At 42.3% G+C, this 19,681-nt stretch overlaps 1 protein-coding gene across 2 annotated transcripts in view; it reads left to right on the forward strand.

The window, feature by feature from the left end:
• Positions 1-18,581: 18,581 nt before the first annotated feature.
• The window catches only part of LOC109908217 (pleckstrin homology domain-containing family F member 2), a 39,762-nt gene continuing 38,662 nt past the window's right edge, over positions 18,582-19,681 (forward strand). For both annotated transcript variants that reach the window (XR_002257641.2, XM_020506781.2), the window contains exon 1: positions 18,582-18,760. The gene's annotated coding sequence lies outside the window, so the exon portion shown is untranslated. The remainder of the gene's footprint in view (positions 18,761-19,681) is intronic.

Consider the following 19,681-nt stretch of genomic DNA (forward strand, 5'->3'; position numbering starts at 1 on the left):
GTGAAAGTGCTTGACAGGAAGCTCAATTTATCTTTTTGAACTGTTACCCTTTTCAGCTCGTGTAATCACTTTAGAGGCTACTTCTTGATAACCAATTTGTTCTTATTTTTCCAGTATCAACATGAAGCTCATCGTGGTTAGGCTATTTAGCTAGGCTAGTTATAGCCATGGATAATGAAGGAAGAGTGGGAAAACAAAATAATGACATAAGAGAGGGAAGACAAATGCCTTTGGACTCTCTTAGATTAAGGTCAATCTTATTCACTCAGCTGAAGAAAGGACAATTCTTATCATTTGTTTTGCACTTTACATTTTAAAAGCTTTTATTGAAGTGAAGTAAACATGAGCATTTTCATGTAAACAACAAAAGCAATAATGCCAGAAGTCTGAGGTATGTCAGCGCCATGTTGCCTGTTAGCTACTGAGGGACCCATAATCATAGGTTATTTCCATAGAACTATTGTGTCTTTCTAAAGAGGATTGTAGGTAACTTCAATGTGTGTGTGTGTGTGTGTATGTGTGTGTGTGTGTGTGTGTGTGTGTGAGAAAGAGAGCATGTGTGCATGTATTGCAGTGCAGTCACTCTCTCTCTCCCTCTCTCTGTGGTGATGTACAAATGTCAACCTCACCATGTGTATGTACATGTATTGCAGTCTCTCTCCCTCTCTCTTTGTCAACTTCACCATTGGTCCAGATGCCTTAGTAACATTGTAATTCTGAGAAGAAAGTGGATATACAGTATACTGAAAAAATATATATACGCAACATGCAACGATTTCAATGATTTTACCTAGTTGAAGTTCAAATAAGGAAATCTGTCAAATTGAAATAAATATATTTGGCCCTAATCTATAGATTTCAAATGACTGGCAGGGGCGCAGCCATGGCTTGGGAGGGCATAGGCCTACCCACTGGGGAGCCAAGCCCAGCCAATCAGAATGAGTTTTTTTGCCACAAAAGGACTTTATTAAAGACAGAAATACTCCTCAGTTTCATCAGCTGTCCGGATGGCTGGTCTCAGACGATCCCGCAGGTGAAGAAGCCAGATGTGGAGGTTCTGAGCTGGCGTGGTTATACGTGATCAGCGGATGTGAGGACGACTGGACGTACTGACAAATTCTCTAAAATAACGTTGTAATGCAACATGTAAAGTTGTAAAGTGTTGTTCCCATGTTTCATGAGGTGAAATAAAAGATCCCAGACATAGAAATGAACATTACATGATCTAGCAACGGCTCTGGTGGACATTACTGCAGTCAGCATGCCAATAGCACCTGCGGTGTTGTTTTGTGTGACAAAACTGCACATTTTAGAGTGGCCTTTTATTGTGACTTTCTTCCTTACTCCAGGTGTAGTACAAACAATTAATAAATAACCTGTCTTTGTTTACAATGGGTCTAAAGAGAGGGGAAGCTGACATAAACTCCAAATAACCTAAACTTTCCTTACAATAGTTATTATTCACATTTGCAGTTGTTTTTCTTTTTTAAATTAGCTAACAGTGGTGATGATGTTTTCAAGATGATGATCCATAGTTTTTGCCACAAATTGGTATTCGGGGCCTAGAAACATATATAGGGAGGGAAAGTACGGCCCGCGGGCCGTATCTGGCCCGCCGGCCACTTCAATCCGGCCCACGAGACATTAAAATATATATATATAATTTTCTTTTGACACTTTTTTTACAGTCTTGTCCCATTGCTGCAACTCTGGTTGAGAGCCGTGCGTGCTCCGAAACACGACCATGCCAAGCCGCACTGCTTCTTGACACAATGCCTGCTTAACCCGAAAGCCAGCCGCAGCAATGTGTTGGAGGAAACACCGTACACCTGGCGACCATGTCAGTGTGCATGCCCCGCCAGTCACAGGAGTCGCAAGAGCGGCATGGGACAAGGAAATCTTAACCTTCCAAACCCTCCAAACCCTCTCCTAGCCTGGATGACGCTAGGCCAACCGTGTGCAGCAAATCAATTTGCGGGCATCCCGAGTATTGCAGCGGTCTAAGGATTCACTACAGACCCGGGTGCGATCCCAGGCTGTGCCACAGCTGGCCGTGACTGGGAGGCCAGCTGTGGCACAGCCTGGGATCGCACCCGGGTCTGTAGTGATGCCTTAGACCGCTGCACTACTCGGGATGCCCGCAAATTGATTTTAACAAACAATTGATCCCCCCAAAAATGCATCCCTCCGTTGATTTTCAAAATCCCGACGTGTCCTTCGAGCCAAAAAGTTTCCCCATGCACCCCTGTGCTAGAGCGTCGTGTTACAAAAGGCGCGCGTTTCTCCACAAAAACAGTTTCCACCCAAGCGCACGTCCTAGATCTATGAAGTGAAATGAGGAGAGACCTTTAAACGCACAGCTGGCGCACTAGTGGGGGGCGACGAACATTTTAAATTGCGCGATAGCTCTCATGTGAATGGTCAGCCGCCGCGACAAAGAGTGGCAAGCGCAAGCCTGGATATCAGAGAAGAAACTCATGACTGCAGCTCCGCCGAGCCATAATCCTCAAAACGAAATTAAAGACAGGTTTACAAAAATCCCAAATCTGCTCAAGATTACCACTGACACCGTTTGAATATTTGCTCCCTGTGCGTGCGTGCGTGCGCGTGTGGGTGTGTGCGTAATCAGAGTGACAATGAGGACACTTCGGCTTGCCTATAGGTCACCTACAACAGGACAGACGCATTACACATCTTTACCATCATCGTATTCATTCATTTTAGGCTACCATTTTAATATCCAACTACTATAATGGCTGCACAAAACAAATTCATATGCTGCCATGTTCTTGCTAATGTTGAGATTGACCCTCTGCGCCCTCACACGCCGCTCTACCCCAAGGTAGCCTATCAGAATGAGGTGAGGTGTAGCTCCCGCTTGTGATTATGGTGTTAATAGAAAGTGCAACTTCCACCCATCTGAACAGGCTCCCTAAATTGTATTTGTAACAAAAAAACAAATTTATTTTTAATAGTCAGAGAACACATTGTGTCAATAATACCACATATTTGAGCAAGTGTAGTACACACAGTTTACACGCGTCAAGTATAGCTGACAAAACAATAATTTCACAAAATGGCTAAGTGTGCGCTGAACATGACATAACCTAAGACACTGCTGCTATACCATCATATTGGAAACGTGTTATGCTTTTATGATGTCATTAGATTTTTTTATTGTTGGACATAAAAGACTGTAAAAACACCAGCAAGCAGCTCCAAGTGATTTTCATTTTTGGAATCTGTTCCAATGTATTCAAAAACAAATCTGAGAGATATACACTGAGTAGGAAAAACATTAAGAACACCTCATTCCATGACATAGACAGACCAGGTAAATCTAGGTGAAAGCTATAATAGCTTATTAATGTCACTGTATTAAATCCACTTCAAATCAGTGTATATGAAGGGCCTTGTTAAATAAGGATTTTTAAGCCTTGAGACAATTGAGACATGGATTGTGTATGTGTGCCATTCAGAGGGTGAAAGGACAAGACAACAAATGTAAGTGCCTTTGAACGGGTTATGGTAGTAGTTGCCAGGCTCACCGGTTTATTTTATTATGTTCAATTAACCATACGTTCAAGAAAAAATCTGCCTGCGGCTGAACCTAGTTGATGATCACTGCCCGAACATGTGTGTGCGTAAAGCATCGATCACAGAGATACCATAACCTAGCATTTCTCTGTAGGCTGCTTTTCTTTCGTTATTACATTGTCTTTGGTACCTTTATCATAAGTCCGCCATTTCGACAAAATTAAGACAAAATGTCCACAGTTTTTGAGGTCTTGGTGACATTATTGATTTGGGAAGGAATCAAAAGCTTGTGCGCGCGCAGCCTAAACTTCTGGTCTCTCACACTGTATATTATAACATTCCAACAGCTATTCGTAGTCAGTATCCAAAAAGCAAAAAGCGAAAAGTTGCACCATTCGTTTCCAAGAACATTTCCCACGACAAAGACAGCAATGGGGGTGAAGGATGCCGTAAAAGCCAGCGTTAAGGTCCCTATTGTTTTGGCAGCCTTGATATCTGAGAAAGTGGGTCTGGAGCCGCTTTGGCATTCGCTTTCAGCCAGATGTTTTCTCTGCTTTGAGTTCTGGCGTATGCTAGACAATGAAATTATATTTATCACCACGGTTCCACCAAGGAGTGTGAAATCAAACGCGGGAAAGAGCAGGAGAATGTTCCAAGCCTGGGAAGGAAACGTGTCGATGGTGCCTAGTGCGTAATTGCACATTCTACTACAAAGGTTATATTCGAGGGCAATTTCATTGCTGAAAATCATCGGAGACACTGCCAGAAAGAAACTTCCCATCCATGAGAAGAGTATGAGGATAGTGGTCCGTTTGCGCGTAATGACTGATTCTTTGTGCAACGGTCTCAAAACTGCGATGCTCCGTTCGATAGTAAGGAAAAATATAGTCGTAATGGATACAAAGGTGCAGCCAGCGAAAATGGGTCCAATTAAATTGCACGGGTGAAAAGCCGTTGCTTGTGAATTGTTCACGATCCATTCTGGCGCGGAGTTGTTCAACATAAGCGACACCTCTGCGTAAACGGAGACTGGCACCACAAATATCCCTACCGCCAAGTCAGCCACCGCTAGCGACGTTTTCAGATATCCCTGGGGCGTATGAAAGTGCTTAGTCCCGCACAGTACGGCTAAAGTCACCGAATTGCCGAACAAGATAGCAAAAATCAAGATAACCATAAAAACGACCATCAAAATCTTGTTGGTCAGAGCCCAGTAACACAGAGTACAGTTTTTCGGCTCAGTTCCCTCCGGCAGCATGATTGGTCTATATGAGAAACAGACCGTGAGCTGAAGTTACTTTAATAATGATGACTATCCTCCTCTTCAACTGTATGTTACAGCAAGAACATCTGTGGTAAACGAACCCAGGACAGGACACGCGCTGTAATGTCTCGCGTCGAGCTGTCACGAAGAGTAAAGCGATGACGTCATATTTAGTATTGACAGCCGCTGGAATAGTAAATACAGATGCTATTATTTGTAAAGTGGATTTCATAAATGAAGTCTTGAAACCCTAATATTTGATAATATGAAAAAATAATAATGTAGTAAAAACAAATAATATTCTAGGCTATCGTTATAGAGTTGGCCAATCTCTCTTTTTTTTAAACCTTTATTTAACGGCGCCCCACATCAAAATGTTTTTCCACCGGTTTAATAAATTCACATATAACGTTTAAATATTAACTTACTTTTTGAAAATCTTCCTCTGATTTGTCATCCAAAGGGTCCCAGCTATAACATATAGTGTCGTTTTGTTAGATAAAATCCTTCTTTATATCTCAAAAAGTCTGTTTAGTTGGTGGCATCAATTTGAGTAATCCACTCATTCAACTTGCAGAGAAAGGAATCTGAAAATCTACCCCTAACTTTGTTTCAACATGTCAAAATACATTTCTATCTACTCCTCAGATACCCTAAAATGTAATTAAACTATAAGTATGTTCAATAGGAAACTGATTTTAGCAGGTGTGTAATGTCTTCATGGCACGCAAACATGAATTTACAAGACTGCGTCCTTATGCTAAAACAGACATTTCTTATTAGTTTTTGAAGTTACAAGCCTTAAACCTTGAACATAGACTGCTGACACCCTGTGGAAGCCATAGGAATATCATCCAGGGAGCAAATTTTCAATATATCCTTTTATAATGTATTTTATTTCACCTTAATTTAACCAGGCAGGCTAGTTGAGAACAAGTTCTCATTTACAACTGCGACCTGGCCAAGATAAAGCAAAGCAGTGCAACAACAACACAGAGTTACACATGGGATAAACAAAAGTACAGTCAATAACAATAGAACAATCTGTATACAGTGTGTGCAAATTGAGTAAGGAAATGGAGTAAGGAGGCTGCAGCAATCGGTGAGCTGCTCAGATAGCTGATGCTTAAAGTTAGTGAGGGAGATAAGTCTCTAACTTCAGCGATTTTTGCAATTCGTTCCAGTCATTAGCAGCAGAGAACTGCAAGGAGAACTGCAACCAGTGAGATATACCTGCTGGAGCGCGTGCTACTGGTGGGTGTTGATATGGTGACCAGTGAGCTGTGATAAGGCAAGGCTTTACCTAGCTAAGACTCATAGATGACCTGGAGCAAGTGGGTCTGGCGACGAATATGTAGCGAGGGCCAGCCGACGAGAGCATACAGGTCGCAGTGGTGGGTGGTATATAGGGCTTTGGTGACAAAACAGATGGCACTGTGTTGGACTGCATTCAGTTTGCTGAGTAGAGTGTTGGAGGCTATTTTGTAAATGACATTGGGAAAATCGAGAATCGGTAGGATAGTCAGTTTTACGAGGGTATGTTTGGCAGCGTGAGTGAAGGAAGCTTTGTTTGCGAAATAGGAATCCAATTCTAGATTTCATTTTAGATTAGAGATGCTTAATATGAGTCTGGAATGAGAGTTTACAGTCTAGCCAGATACCTAGGTATTTGTAGTTGTCCACATATTCTAAGTCAGAACTGTCCAGAGTAGTGATGCTAGTCGGGCGGTTGGGTGCGGGCAGCGATCGGTTGAAGAGCATGCATTTAGTTTTACTAGCATTTAAGAGCAGTTGGAGGCCACGGAAGGAGTGTTGTATGACATTGAAGCACGTTTGGAGGTTTGTTAACACAGTGTCCAAAGAAGGGCCAGAAGTATACAGAATGGTGTCGTCTGCATAGAGGTGGATCAAGGAATCACTCACAGCAAGAGCGACATCATTGATATATACAGAGAAAAGGGTCAGCCCGAAAATGGAATCCTGTGGCACCCCCATAGAGACTGCCAGAGGTCCGGACAAGAGGCCCTCCGATTTGACACACTGAACTCTATCGGAGAAGTAGTTGGTGAACCAGGCGAGGCAGTCATTTGAGAAACCAAGGCTGTTGAGTCTGCCGATAAGAATATGGTGATTGACAGAGTCGAAAGCCTTGGCCAGGTTGATGAAGACGGCTGCACAGTACTGTTTCTTACTCTTGCATTTCTAAGAGGATGGAAAAAATCTGGTTGGTTTATCTTTGGATTTTCTCCTACCATATCTGTTGTGTTATATTCTCCTACATTATTTTAACATTTCTACAAACTTAAGTGTTTTCTTTCCAATGGTACCAATTATATGCATATCCTGGCTTCAGGGCCTGAGCTACAGGCAGTTTACTTTGAGCACGTCATTCAGACATTAAGTGGAGAAAAAAGGTGCCTAGCCCTAATTAAGAACAATTTCTTATTTTCAATGACGGCCTAGGAACGGTGGGTTAACTGCCTTGTTCAGGGGCAGAACAACAGATTTAAACCTTGTCAGCTCGGGGATTTGATCTTGTAACCTTCCATTTACTAGTCCAACGCTCTAACCACTAGGCTACCTGCCACTCTGCAAAATAGAAGAGTCATTATTGCAGATGTTAGAAACAACTCACTTACCTTAAATTGATTTTCAAATGATTAGATATAAAATTCACTCATATGCTTTATTGGGGGCACATAGGCCTACACAGTGGCTGCATCTTTTGCTCCAGGTTAAATATACCATATATAATTCCTCTCATAAAATAATGAAATATGACAGACTGCTATTCTCAAACCCACTTTTTTGGATGACTCTTGGAGACGAGGACCAGACCCAGTCAGTTCGGGACGATATGACCAGACAGGGCTTGAAGTCAGTGTGACTGTATGTGCACTGCATGGTCGAATGTTATAGGGAGAACTAGAAATAAAAAATTTACACAGGCAGATTCAACCCCATTGGCTGATGTTCTTGATGACAAAATTATTGATGCTTAAATTGTCTTTATGACATATGAGGTTTGCTTTGCACAATTTTGGGATGACAAACCTATCAGTATATATCGTATCAAGTGGAGAGATGAGGAGGAAAGTATCAGTTGGTTGTGATGGTGTGAGGGGCCAGGTTCAGGAATTTAGACAGGACTATTAAAACCCCTATTTGTCATAAAACTCCACTATCACTGCCCTGTGTTGGGGTCGTCAGATTGATGGCCCCTTTTTAGCAGCAACCTGATTTTGTTTCCCCATCCATCTCCCTAAAGTAAACTAGGTCTGACCCTGCTAGATGAAAACCAGTAGGACAGAGGTTGGTGTGGTTTTGCTGACTAAAATCTTACAATAGTGCACACTGATTAAACCTGATTGTCTAAGCAGTCTGTAACATGGACGTTCGGCTTTCGCTCTGTTCGGGCAGAAGTATACACAGAAAAACAAAACAATAATCTCATGCCATAGTGTGTGTAGTTTAGTGGTAATAACCCATAATCCAGGGTCACCACGTGTGACTCAGGTACCAGCTCTGCAAAGCTCCATAAACAGAGGAAGACATGCAGCTGGCATCATGCCCATCTCACCAGATGCAACAGTCAATATTGCCTTTTCAGTCTGAAAAGGAGCAATGGGAGGACAGAGAAACAGATGGAGATGGGAGATCAAACAAGCGATATTGAGTGTAATAAGAGAGCGAGGGAGAGAGACGTAGGAATAGGTTGTTAAGGGCGTGACACAGAGACAAACAAAGCAAGGGCACTTATTTTCCATTGCTGGGCCTACAACAGACAGCACCAAGCGAGTCGAGTCAGATTAATTGGCTTTGACCATGACATGCACCCGTTTCTCTCCGGAAAGACCAGCGCTGCCGCTATAGCTTCCCCTATCCCCCAGCTAAGTCTAGCTCTGCTCGGTCAAGCTCTTGAGGGTGTGTAGGAGTGGGGCTTTGGGAAGGTGGATTGAAGATGTGGGTTTGGTTTTGAGTGACAGATTGAGAACAATCGCTAAGCATGGTTTTTAGTACAGTGGTAATTGGCTGTATTGTGTAGCTCTGAGGCAAGTTTGTTTTCACTATGTTGTCATCCTTGTGTAGTCATATTTCTCAGTGCTGGCTGTGTTTATGCCCTGCTGAAAGAAAATAGCATAGGCTGGTCATTAGCCTTCACTGTGTTTTTGCTGTTGCCTAGCCTTTGCTGTGTTTTGGACACAGGTGACATTAATAAAGGATCATAGCTTTCACCTGGTCAGTTTATGTCATGGAAAGAGCAGTAGTTCTTAATGTTTTGGACACTCAAGTGTATATAATACAGTGGCTACCTCAGGTCTGCCAGTCATGTTATGCTGGTTTGCAAAGCGATGTTTAATTCATATTGGAATCCAGCCAGAGTGGGGATATCCAACAATTATTGTAACTTTTATTCACCCACAATCTGCAATCAGAATGACTGCCAGGGTAAAAAGATTCATAAATTATACTACCTAAACAATCTAAACTGGAACAACCATTTCAGTAACAGGTGCAATAAGTCCAACTAACAGATTGGATTAGAATTGTTTTATCTTTGTGCAGCATAAGATTAATGAATCGATCAATGTACATGCAATAACAAAAATCAAACTTCAATAGAGCCTGCTGGGAAATATGATAATGATGGCCGTGGTTTTACCTGACTAGCTTGACCAGCTAGCTAGACCATGCTGGTGACCAGCATACACCAGCTTGGTCACCAGCATAAACTGGTCACCAGCATACCAGCATGAGCTGCTCACCAGCATCATCAGCTTGAGCAGCTAGTCGGCCAGTCTAACCAGACAAGGGGTGGGCAGCTTTGATGGGGTGGGGGCCACCAAAAATCTGAACTCATGAGAGGCCGCAGTGGCTCGCGGGTCTGCGTACCCACATCCATACTCACACATGCAGCCTTTTGGGGGACCTGTGAAATTTTGTTAGTCTAGCCAACTAAAACATGTTAGCTGACATGGGCTAATTGAGTGACTGTCAGTGACTGACAAGAGAAAAACTGCTGATGCACATTCAAATTTAGAAATTGCACCCTGTCTATTCTTCTATTCTAACTAAATTACTAAGTTTAAATTTTTTTTGCATTGTGTGGAAATAGATCCGCGGGCCTACAAAAGGGGGGCCAGTTGCCCATCCCTGTGCTAGACCATGCTGGTCAGACCAGATATACCAGCTTAAACCAGCATGAACAAGCTTGAAATGTAGGCTGGTTTTTTCAGCAGGGCGTACCTCGTCATCAGGAAGTTGAACTGAGTTAGTATTTCATGGGAATGTTTCCATTGAACAATATAAACTATGAAAATCCTGGAAAAGGGTCTCAAATTCCATACAATTCATAGAAGAAAAACATTTAATTCACAATATGTGTTCCTTGAGCATTGCCCTCCCTTGTCCTATTTGTTCCAGTTGGCAAACACAGCTACCTTTCAATCAGGGCAGTAGCACTGACACTTTTCAGGTCAATTAGGCTGCGTCAGCCATTCCATCACAGCCTCAGTCACTGAGAGGAGCACTTCCTCGACAATGAGCCAGGGAGACAGTCTGGAGATGACACAGGGAGACACACCAACGCAGACAGGCTCACCTGTTTCAGACAGGGACAGAAGTGTAATGGGGTGCACGACAGGATAGGGGCATGAGCCATCTGGCGGAGGTGACGACAGCTCTGTGATATGAACCCTGGTAGGGGTGGCGATGCACAGGAGTTATCCCTGCTGAGATACCCATTAGCAGAGAGACTGGACAGTGCTGAGTGACCCACATCCAGGAGAGCACAGGGGGGAAATTAAGCTAGAGCAATGTTAATAAATTGCCTTGGACACCTGAAATTTTCTAATGGGAATCTGAACCAAGTAAGAAAGCAATTAACAGTGATAGGATAGACGGACCAAGGTGCAGCGGATGTTGAGTTCCACATATTTATTATAAAGTGAAACTTAGCAAGAACAAAACAAATACATCAATAAACTAACACCGAACCTACATGATGCACCTACATGATGCACAAAACACAAAATAATATCCCACAAACACAGGTGGGAAAACTGTTACCTAAATATGATCCCCAATTAGAGACAACGATCACCAGCTACCTCTAATTGGAATCATACAAATCATCAACATAGTAAAATAAACTAGAACACCACATAGAAATAATAAACTAGAATACCCCCAGTCACACCCTGACCTACTACACCATAGAGAAACAAGGGCTCTCTATGGTCAGAGCATGAAAACCATGAACAACAACAGGGCCCAAAACACATGTGGAATGTCAAAAAGAGAAAACTTGAGAAGTCTTATCACTTATCATGGAGATAAGATTTAAAAAATACAAGGGTTTTAGAAAATACAAAAACAAGGCTTTGGTAAAAAAAAAAGTACTTTGTGAAAATTCCCTAAATGTACATTAGTTGCTACCTGGAGAGACAGAGTCTAGAGCAAAGGTTCACTTCCTGCTGGTTTTCTGTTCTACCTGATAATTAATTGCAGACACCTGGTTACTCAGGTCTAAATCAGTCCCTGATTAGAGGGGAACAATGAATAAATGCAGTGGAACTGCTTCAAGGCCCAGAGATAAGTATGACGAGTCTAGAGGATAAAGCTGGGATTTAACTAAATCTCCTTGAGGCCACTCTAGCTGACAAGAATGTTTATTTCTCCCTTTACTCTCAATTAGTTTTTTTGAACTTGCCCAGAGGAGTCTTTTCCTTGTAGTCACCAGAGTACGCACTCCATTTGAACAGACTCTAGTCTCTACACACTATGTTATTTGGACTACAATTTAACCTGTTGTGTGTGTTCATGATCAGTCAAAGTAGTTCAGATGATAATCAGTGAATTATCATTGCGCTCTAACTCCTAGCCTGGGTCAAAATCAGCTGCTAGAGACAAAGGAATATGCTCCTTATAAAAGTGTGAAACATTCAGGTGCACTGAATTAGATGTACAATTAATTGTATTGGAACATGCTTTGAGTGTTCTTGGATGTCCCTGGCCTACTAGTGCTATGTCTGTGTGTACTAGATGGTTGTCCATGCTTACATGATCCTCCAGGCTATATTCATCTCTATTAAGAGTGTGTTCCTTATTTAAAGATCTAGGCATTGGAGGATAAGGATTAGAGAGGAGCAAGGATGTGGCATTCTCCTGATCCTCTTAACTACACTAAACAAAAATATAAATGCAAACGTAAAGTATTGGTCCCATGTTTCATGAGCTGAAATTAAAAATCCCAGAAATGTTCCATACACAAAAAAAGCTTAATTCTCTCAAATGTTGTGCACAAATTTGTTTATATCCCTGTTAGTGAGAATTTCTCATTTGCCAAGGTAATCCATCCACCTGACAGGTGTCATATCAAGAAGCTGATTAAACAGCATGATCATTACACAGGTGCACCTCATTACACAGGTGCCACTCTAAAATGTGCAGTTTTGTCATGCAACACAATGCCACAGTGGTCTCAAGTTGAGGGAGCACTCAATTGGCATGCTAACTGCAGGAATGTCCACCAGAGCTGTAGCCAGATAATTTAATGTTAATTTCTCTACCATAAGCCACCTTCAATGTTGTTTTAGAGAATTTGGCAGTATGTCCAACCAACCTCACAATCGCAGACCACGTGTAACCGCCCCAGCCCAGAACCTCCACATCCGACTTCTTCACCTGTTGGATCGTCTGAGAGGGGTTGTTAGGGTGCTGAGGAGTATTTCTGTCTGTAATAAAGCCCTTTTGTGGGGTAAACTCATTCTGATTGGCTGGGCCTGGCTCCCCAGTGTGTGGGCCTGGCTGCCAAGTGGGTGAGCCGATGCTCTCCCAGGCCAACCTATATCTGCACCCCTGCCCAGTCATGTGAATTCCATAAATTAGGGCCTAATGAATTTATTTAAATTGACATATTTCCTTAAATTGAAATTCTTGCATGTTGCATTTATATTTTTGTTCAGTATAGAAGAGAAAGCAGATGGACTTGAAGGGAAAGTGATGTATGTTAGTCCGTTCCTGAGTTAATGCTGCGTTCAAAACAACTGGGAACTCTGAAATCTCAAGACTTCCAACTTTGGAAAAAAAACGAGCTTAATCTGTATGGACCTCGCTTTGTGCACGGGGGAATTGTGATGCTGAAAAAGAAAAGGGCCTTCCCCAAACTGTTGTCACAAAGTTGGAAGCACAGAATCGTCAAGAATGTAATTGTATGCTGTAGCGTTAATATTTCCCTTTACTGGAACTAAGTAAACCATGAAAAACCAAACCATGAAAAACAGCCCCAGACCATTGTTCCTCCTCCACCAAACTTTACAGTTGGCACAATCCATTTGGGGAGGTAGCGTTCTCCTGGTATCCGCCAAACCCAGATTTGGACTGCTAGATGGTGAAGTGTGATATATCACTTCAGAGAACGAGTTTGCACTGCTCCAGAGTCCAATGACGGCGAGCTTTACACAACTCCAGGTGACGCTTGGCATTGCGCATGGTGATCTTAGGCTTGTTTGCGGCTGCTCAGCCATGGAAACCCATTTCATCAAGCACCTGATGAACAGTTCTTGTGCTGATGTTGCTTCCAGAGGCAGTTTGGAACTCGGTAGTGAGTGTTGCAACCGAGGACAGACAATTTTTGCACGCTACGCACTTCAGCTATAGGTGGTCCCGTTCTGTGAGCTTGTGTGGTCTACCACTTCGCGGCTGAGCCATGTTGCTCCTAGATATTTCCATCTAGCAATAACAGCACTTACAGTTGATCGGGGCAGCTCTAGCAGGGCAGAAATTTGATGAACTGACTTGTTGGAAAGGTGGCATTCTATGATGGTGACACATTGAAAGTCACTGAGTTATTTAGTAAGGCCTTTCTACTGCTAATGTTTGTCAATGTAGATTGCATGCTGTGTGCTTGATGTTATACATGTTTCTGAAATAGCCAAATCCACTAATTTGAAGGGGTGTCCACATACTTTTCTATATAGAGTGTATTTTTAGTACTGGCTAACCACATTATATGTTATAGCAATCTGTCAGTCAATGACGTGATACGCAACCATTGATTGATGCTTGCAACGTCTGAGCAGGGGAACGCAACCTATATGTGGTTAGCTGATAAATACCTATCAGGCATTGTATGATCTATCAGGGGCCTGTTGCACAAAAGTAGAATTAAGACATCCGGGATAAATGACTCAGCTGAGCTCAATGAAGCCAAAACATGTGCGTCCAGGCTTAATTGGTTGCACAAAGACCAAGCCAGGATGAGCAGACACGGATTCATTAAGCCAGGTGAAACCAATCCTGGATAGGTGCGCGCTCACGGCTCACTCAAATAGACCCCGCCACAGATCACAGATTAACTGATTTACCATGGCAACTAGAGCCGCGTACTTTTCCCCGTCGGAAGCACAAATCCTCATGGAGGCATACGAGGAGGTAAAAGATATAATTAAGAAGAAAGGCAACACCGCCACAGTGATAAAGCAAAGAGAAAAAGCGTGGCAAAGTATTGCAGACCGCCTGAATGCGTAAGTAGTGCACAATTACACACTCACCGCTCCGCTGAAACATCACAATTACAATTCAAATATTTAATTCACATCTCCAAAAATGCAGTTGTACTGTAATTATGAAACGGTTACATTTTTTATTGAAATGCACTGCAGATATGAGTGAAATTGTGTAAAGTAACTCCATCACACTGTATAAAGCTATGATAAATTTTTTGATATTTTTACTGAAAACAAGACAAAAATACCAAGTAATTTTTTGCTGTGTGTGTGTGTGTGTGTGTGTGTGTGTGTGTGTGTGTGTGTGTGTGGATTAAACATGAACGGGCCAAAACGGACATGGCAGCAGGTCAAAATCAAATACAAGAACATTCTGCAGAATGGTATGGTCCCTGACTAATATTTAACAAAGCACAAGCATATATTGTACCCAGAAGGTGCCTGCTCACACATTGTCTGTACTGTTTTAGCAGTGAAAAAGAATACCCACAGACAAGGCTGACCTTACCCCAGCAGAGGACATGGCCTTGGAGCTAAATAAAGGCAGGCCCGTCTTAGAGGGGATCCCTGGGGGGGAAAGAGACGAGCATAGGTTCCTCCCAAGATGCCACCCGCTTCATTCAAGGTATGTCCTTCCATCTCTACATGGGATACAACCACATTCATATTGAATCAATTTGGACTGTCTGACTTTGGTTTACCTATTGCCTTGCAGTGTCTGGCAGCACTGTGTTCCTGTTAGAGCCACCAGCACAAGCACCAGACGATGCTGATCCAGTGAGTACTCCATCAAAGGCATACTGTAGGCCTGGCATGTCTTGTCTACTAGCTTCAATATGAATCCGATTAAATGTGATAGGGTGAAGGCCCCAGTGCAGCAGCAACAGCACATGATGGAGACGATGATGAGGAGGAGACCATCTCTCTGGATTCCAGAAGGCATGAGGTATCATGTTAAGACTGTGAAAGTACTATTTACTCTACAATGGTGAGGAGTCCTCATCAAAATCAAAAAATCAAATTTCTTTTACAGGACCCAGATGCTATACAGTGGGAAAACCAGCCTGGCAACAGTGCGTATTAATAAAAGGACACCACATCCTGCCAAATTCCAGCTGCGCTAATTGTATTGTGTTCACAGAGCTCACAAGCTATCAGAAAGTTGTATGGCAACCACCTCCGGCGCCAAATAGAACTGGCAGACATAGACATTCAGTACAAGAAGAAAAAGATGGAAAATCTTGCACTGGAGTTCGAAATAAAAAAGAGGACAATTAGGAAACTGGACCTTGAAATAAAAAACCTTGAGAGGGAGGTGAGATATGCCTTCAATGTACACTGTATGCTAACTGTAACACAAATGTATTAATCATTATTTTTCTTTCCTCCCCCAGCTCCAAGAAGATGACACAGCTCAAAATAAAAATTGGGTATATTCTCGTAAAGTCAAGTGAGCCATGACATATGCGCTTTTATTGTGAGCACACAGGACGGTGGCATCTTTCTAAGTTTTTTATTTATTTTCCCAGCAATCAGTACAACCAAGTCATCGTTATAAGGCATCGCCCTCTTTTGCCCACCCCCCCAGCACCAGGTGTGGCCACTAGCCTATATGAAGGCCCAAAATTGTGTGTTCCTTTCTGCTCTGACAATGGCATGCCCATTCGTGCGAGATGTGGTGGATGAAGAAGCACTTGTGCTGAGGAGAGCCTTCAGGCGAGAAAGGGTCTTCAGGGACCGGTTGGACCCACTGGCCTTCCCTGATGACCATCTATATGAAAGATACAGGTTTTCTGCAGATGGCATCAGGTATCTATGCAGACTACTGGGTCCCAGGATTAAGCACCGCACTGCACGGAGCCATGCACTGAGTGTGGAGCAAATGGTTTGTGTGGCCTTGCGCTTTTTTGCTAGTGGAGCCTTCCTGTACTCAGTGGGGGATGCAGAACAGCTGAACAAGGCCACAATTTGCCGCACAATAAGGAGTGTGTGTCTGGCTATCAAAGCATTAGCAGATGTCTTCATCTCCTTCCCTGGCCACAGAAGACTCTGTGACATCAAAGAGGAGTTCTATAGGATTGCAGGTAAGAGGATCTACAAATTACAGGACAACTGTTAACACATAGTAGGATACTCATTACTTTGTGTGACAGGTTTCCCCAATGTCATTGGTGCAGTGGACTGCACACACATAAGGATAAAAGCCCCCTCAGGTGCCCATGAGGCCGATTTTGTGAATAGGAAATCCTTTCACAGCATTAATGTTCAGGTGAACATAACTTTTTGATATTGTCCATTGACGAGCACTCTGCATTGCCAGTGATGTGCATTGATTGGTGTAATATTCCTCATCTTATGATTTCAGATGGTCTGCAATGCTGACTGTGTGATCAGCAATGTTGTGGCAAAATGGCCTGGCTCAGTCCATGACTCCAGAATCTATCACAAGGTAAGCCACACAACCCCTATTTATAACCATCATGGCTGTGTCAAGAATATCACTGTGTTTATGAGGTAGTAATGATGAGATTTTGTGTTGACAGGTGAATTCTCTGGTGTGTTGCTGGGAGACAGGGGGTATGGCTGCCAGCCTTTTCTCCTGACACCTTTCACAGACCCCCAGGAAGCACAGCAGGCCTACAACCATGCCCATGCCAGGACCAGGGCCAGAGTTGAAATGACCTTTGGCCTCCTGAAGGCACGCTTTCACTGCCTTTACAAATTAAGGGTCAGCCCTGTTAGGGCATGTGATATTACTGTGGCTTGTGCTGTCCTCCACAATGTGGCCTGCCTGAGGAAGGAGAGGGCCCCCAGAGTGCCACCAGCCATGGACTGGGACAATCCGGCAATCTTCCCTGATGACGACAGTGGTCGGCTGCTGAGGGACCAATATGTGTTGAATTATTTTAGTTAGTATGTGTGCTTTCAATTTTGGTTAAATATGTCCTGCGGTGGCAGAGGAATTTGGGTGTTTTTGGGTTCGTTTTTTGACGAATTTGGCCTCTTATGATGTTTGTGCGGTATACTGTGTGTAATACAAGGCTGCAGGGAGGCTACTGCATCCATTCATTTGTCTGTTCAGTTGCTGTGTATGGATTTGTCCTGCATTTATTTTAGTGTGCAGACATGCAGGGTGTGTTATATACAGACCTTTGAATGTGTATGTATCATTTTGTATAATATGCTTGGATTCTGTGCTTTCCATCTTGTAGAGTCACTGTGACTTCAGTTTCGAAAGGAGCTGATGGTTTACCTGCTTTGTTTTGTCCTTATTCAATAAAGGAACATAATGTTACACATTGTTTTTATATTCATATGGAATGTGTATTTGTTTATATGACAGAGTACTAGGGCCACACTGAAGAAAAAGGATAAAGTCATACATTTATGAGGCTGGTTCTTTCTGCAGAAAAGCTACATATTGTTTTTACAGTTTTGATACTTATGACAATGTGATACTTAATATTCTGGCATGTCTTTGTTTATGAAACCATACTGAAGTACAATTTCTTGAAATGCCCCACATCTGTCATTTTAACAACTGTCCTCCTTTAAAACAAATATTATGCCCTAATATTCTATCATTTTATATATAGCCTTATAGTCTATGGGAAACTGTAAATTATCTAATGATAGCAACATCATCTAAAAATCATTTTTTATCCAAAATCATTGAAATGATCACAAACGTTTAAATAATAACAGTGGGTCTAGTTATATGTGATAACAATGTATAGTGAGCAGTGAAATAACTATTGGTTTCCATTTGTGGTGACTGCTGACTGACATTAGGGATGAGATTAAATAGATCCTGGAATTTAGCCTGGTCTGGAGCAGGCTAGCTCCACAGAATAAATCTCCATGGTAATTTATACCATAACATATCCTCCTGCCCCCTATCCATCTTTAGTGCAACCGGATTACGGATCAATTGAGCCAGGATCACCAAGATATCCTGGGTTAATCCCTTATCCTAGTTTTGTGCAACAGGCCCCAGGAGTCAGAAATATCCAAGCAGTGGAACATGACCTGAGTATTCACTCAGTAGGGAGTCGAGGCAGTTATCTTCTCTACTATTGTTGGATCCCAGTTTACTAGGGGAGTAGCCTGCCTTCTTCATAACAGGGCCTGTTGACCAATCCTGAAACAAATTATGAAGAAAAAAAAAGACCAAAAAACATGGTAAACCAGTGTGAGCCACTTATCCCTGACCCGTCCTGTTTATGACTGCACGTCCCAGTCCAGCCCAACCCAGCCTTGCACTCACTCCCATATTTTTTGAACAAGTCAAGTGACGCAACAACTCCCTGTAGCCATATTGTTATTACTTTCAAGGCAACGAGTGAGCCGCTACCCGCCGACAGCAAGGTAGAGGGCGACTGACAAGTGTGGAATTTCATTAAACGAAGCTACAAGTTACGTGTTAATTGCTGGCTGAAGTTAAAGTCGGGTATGTGCTTTGTTGGAATGATATCTCACTATTTGTGTTATATTCTTAGCCATAGTCACAGCTACTGTAGCTAGCTAACGTTAAGTCACCACTTGTCCACTGCACTAACACTACAGCAGCTAAGTTAGCTAGTAAGTTGGAAACGGGACCGAATGGAGGATTTAGCTAGCCTTTGCATTAACATTGTGGCTAATGAGCGTAGCTAGCAACTAACTAAATAAGTTGATCTAGCTAGCGCTACACCAATTATGAATTATTTTGAGATAACGTTGGCCAAGTTAACAACGCGAGTAATCTTTAATAGCTAATGTTAGCTAGTTAACCAGTACACCATAGACGTCGTTAGCTAACTACCTTCTTTAGCGCCCATTGACGATATTGTATCGTCTGACTGGGGGTGTTTTGTTTAAGAGCCCCGACGCTTGTTCTAAACGTTAACGAATCGTTTGCGGTAGGGTTTTGAAAACATAAGAAACGTATCTTTCATATCAGTAGGTGGGAAAAAGTACTCAATTTTCATTATTGAATAAACATAAAGATACCTTAATAGAAAATGACTCAAGTAAAATATAAGTCACACAGTCAAATACTACTTGAGTAAACGTATTTGGTTTTTAAATATACTTAAGGAGCTATCAAAAGTAAATGGAATTGCCAAAATATACCAGATCAAAGACGGTAGGGATGAACAGGGATGTTCTCTTGATAAGTGTGTCAATTGAACCATTTTCTTGGCAAAATGTAGCAAGTACTTTTGGTTAGCAGGGAAATGTATGGAGTAAAAGGTACAATATTTTCTTTAGGAATGTAGTGAAGTAACAAAAATATTTTAAAAACATATAAACAAAAGTAATTAATTTAATCTGATAGTCATGGAACCTTATGACATTGTCCGCACAGGGCATCTGAACACACAAAATA

Source organism: Oncorhynchus kisutch, linkage group LG2 (genome assembly GCF_002021735.2).
Source record: "Oncorhynchus kisutch isolate 150728-3 linkage group LG2, Okis_V2, whole genome shotgun sequence".
NCBI lineage: Eukaryota > Metazoa > Chordata > Actinopteri > Salmoniformes > Salmonidae > Oncorhynchus > Oncorhynchus kisutch.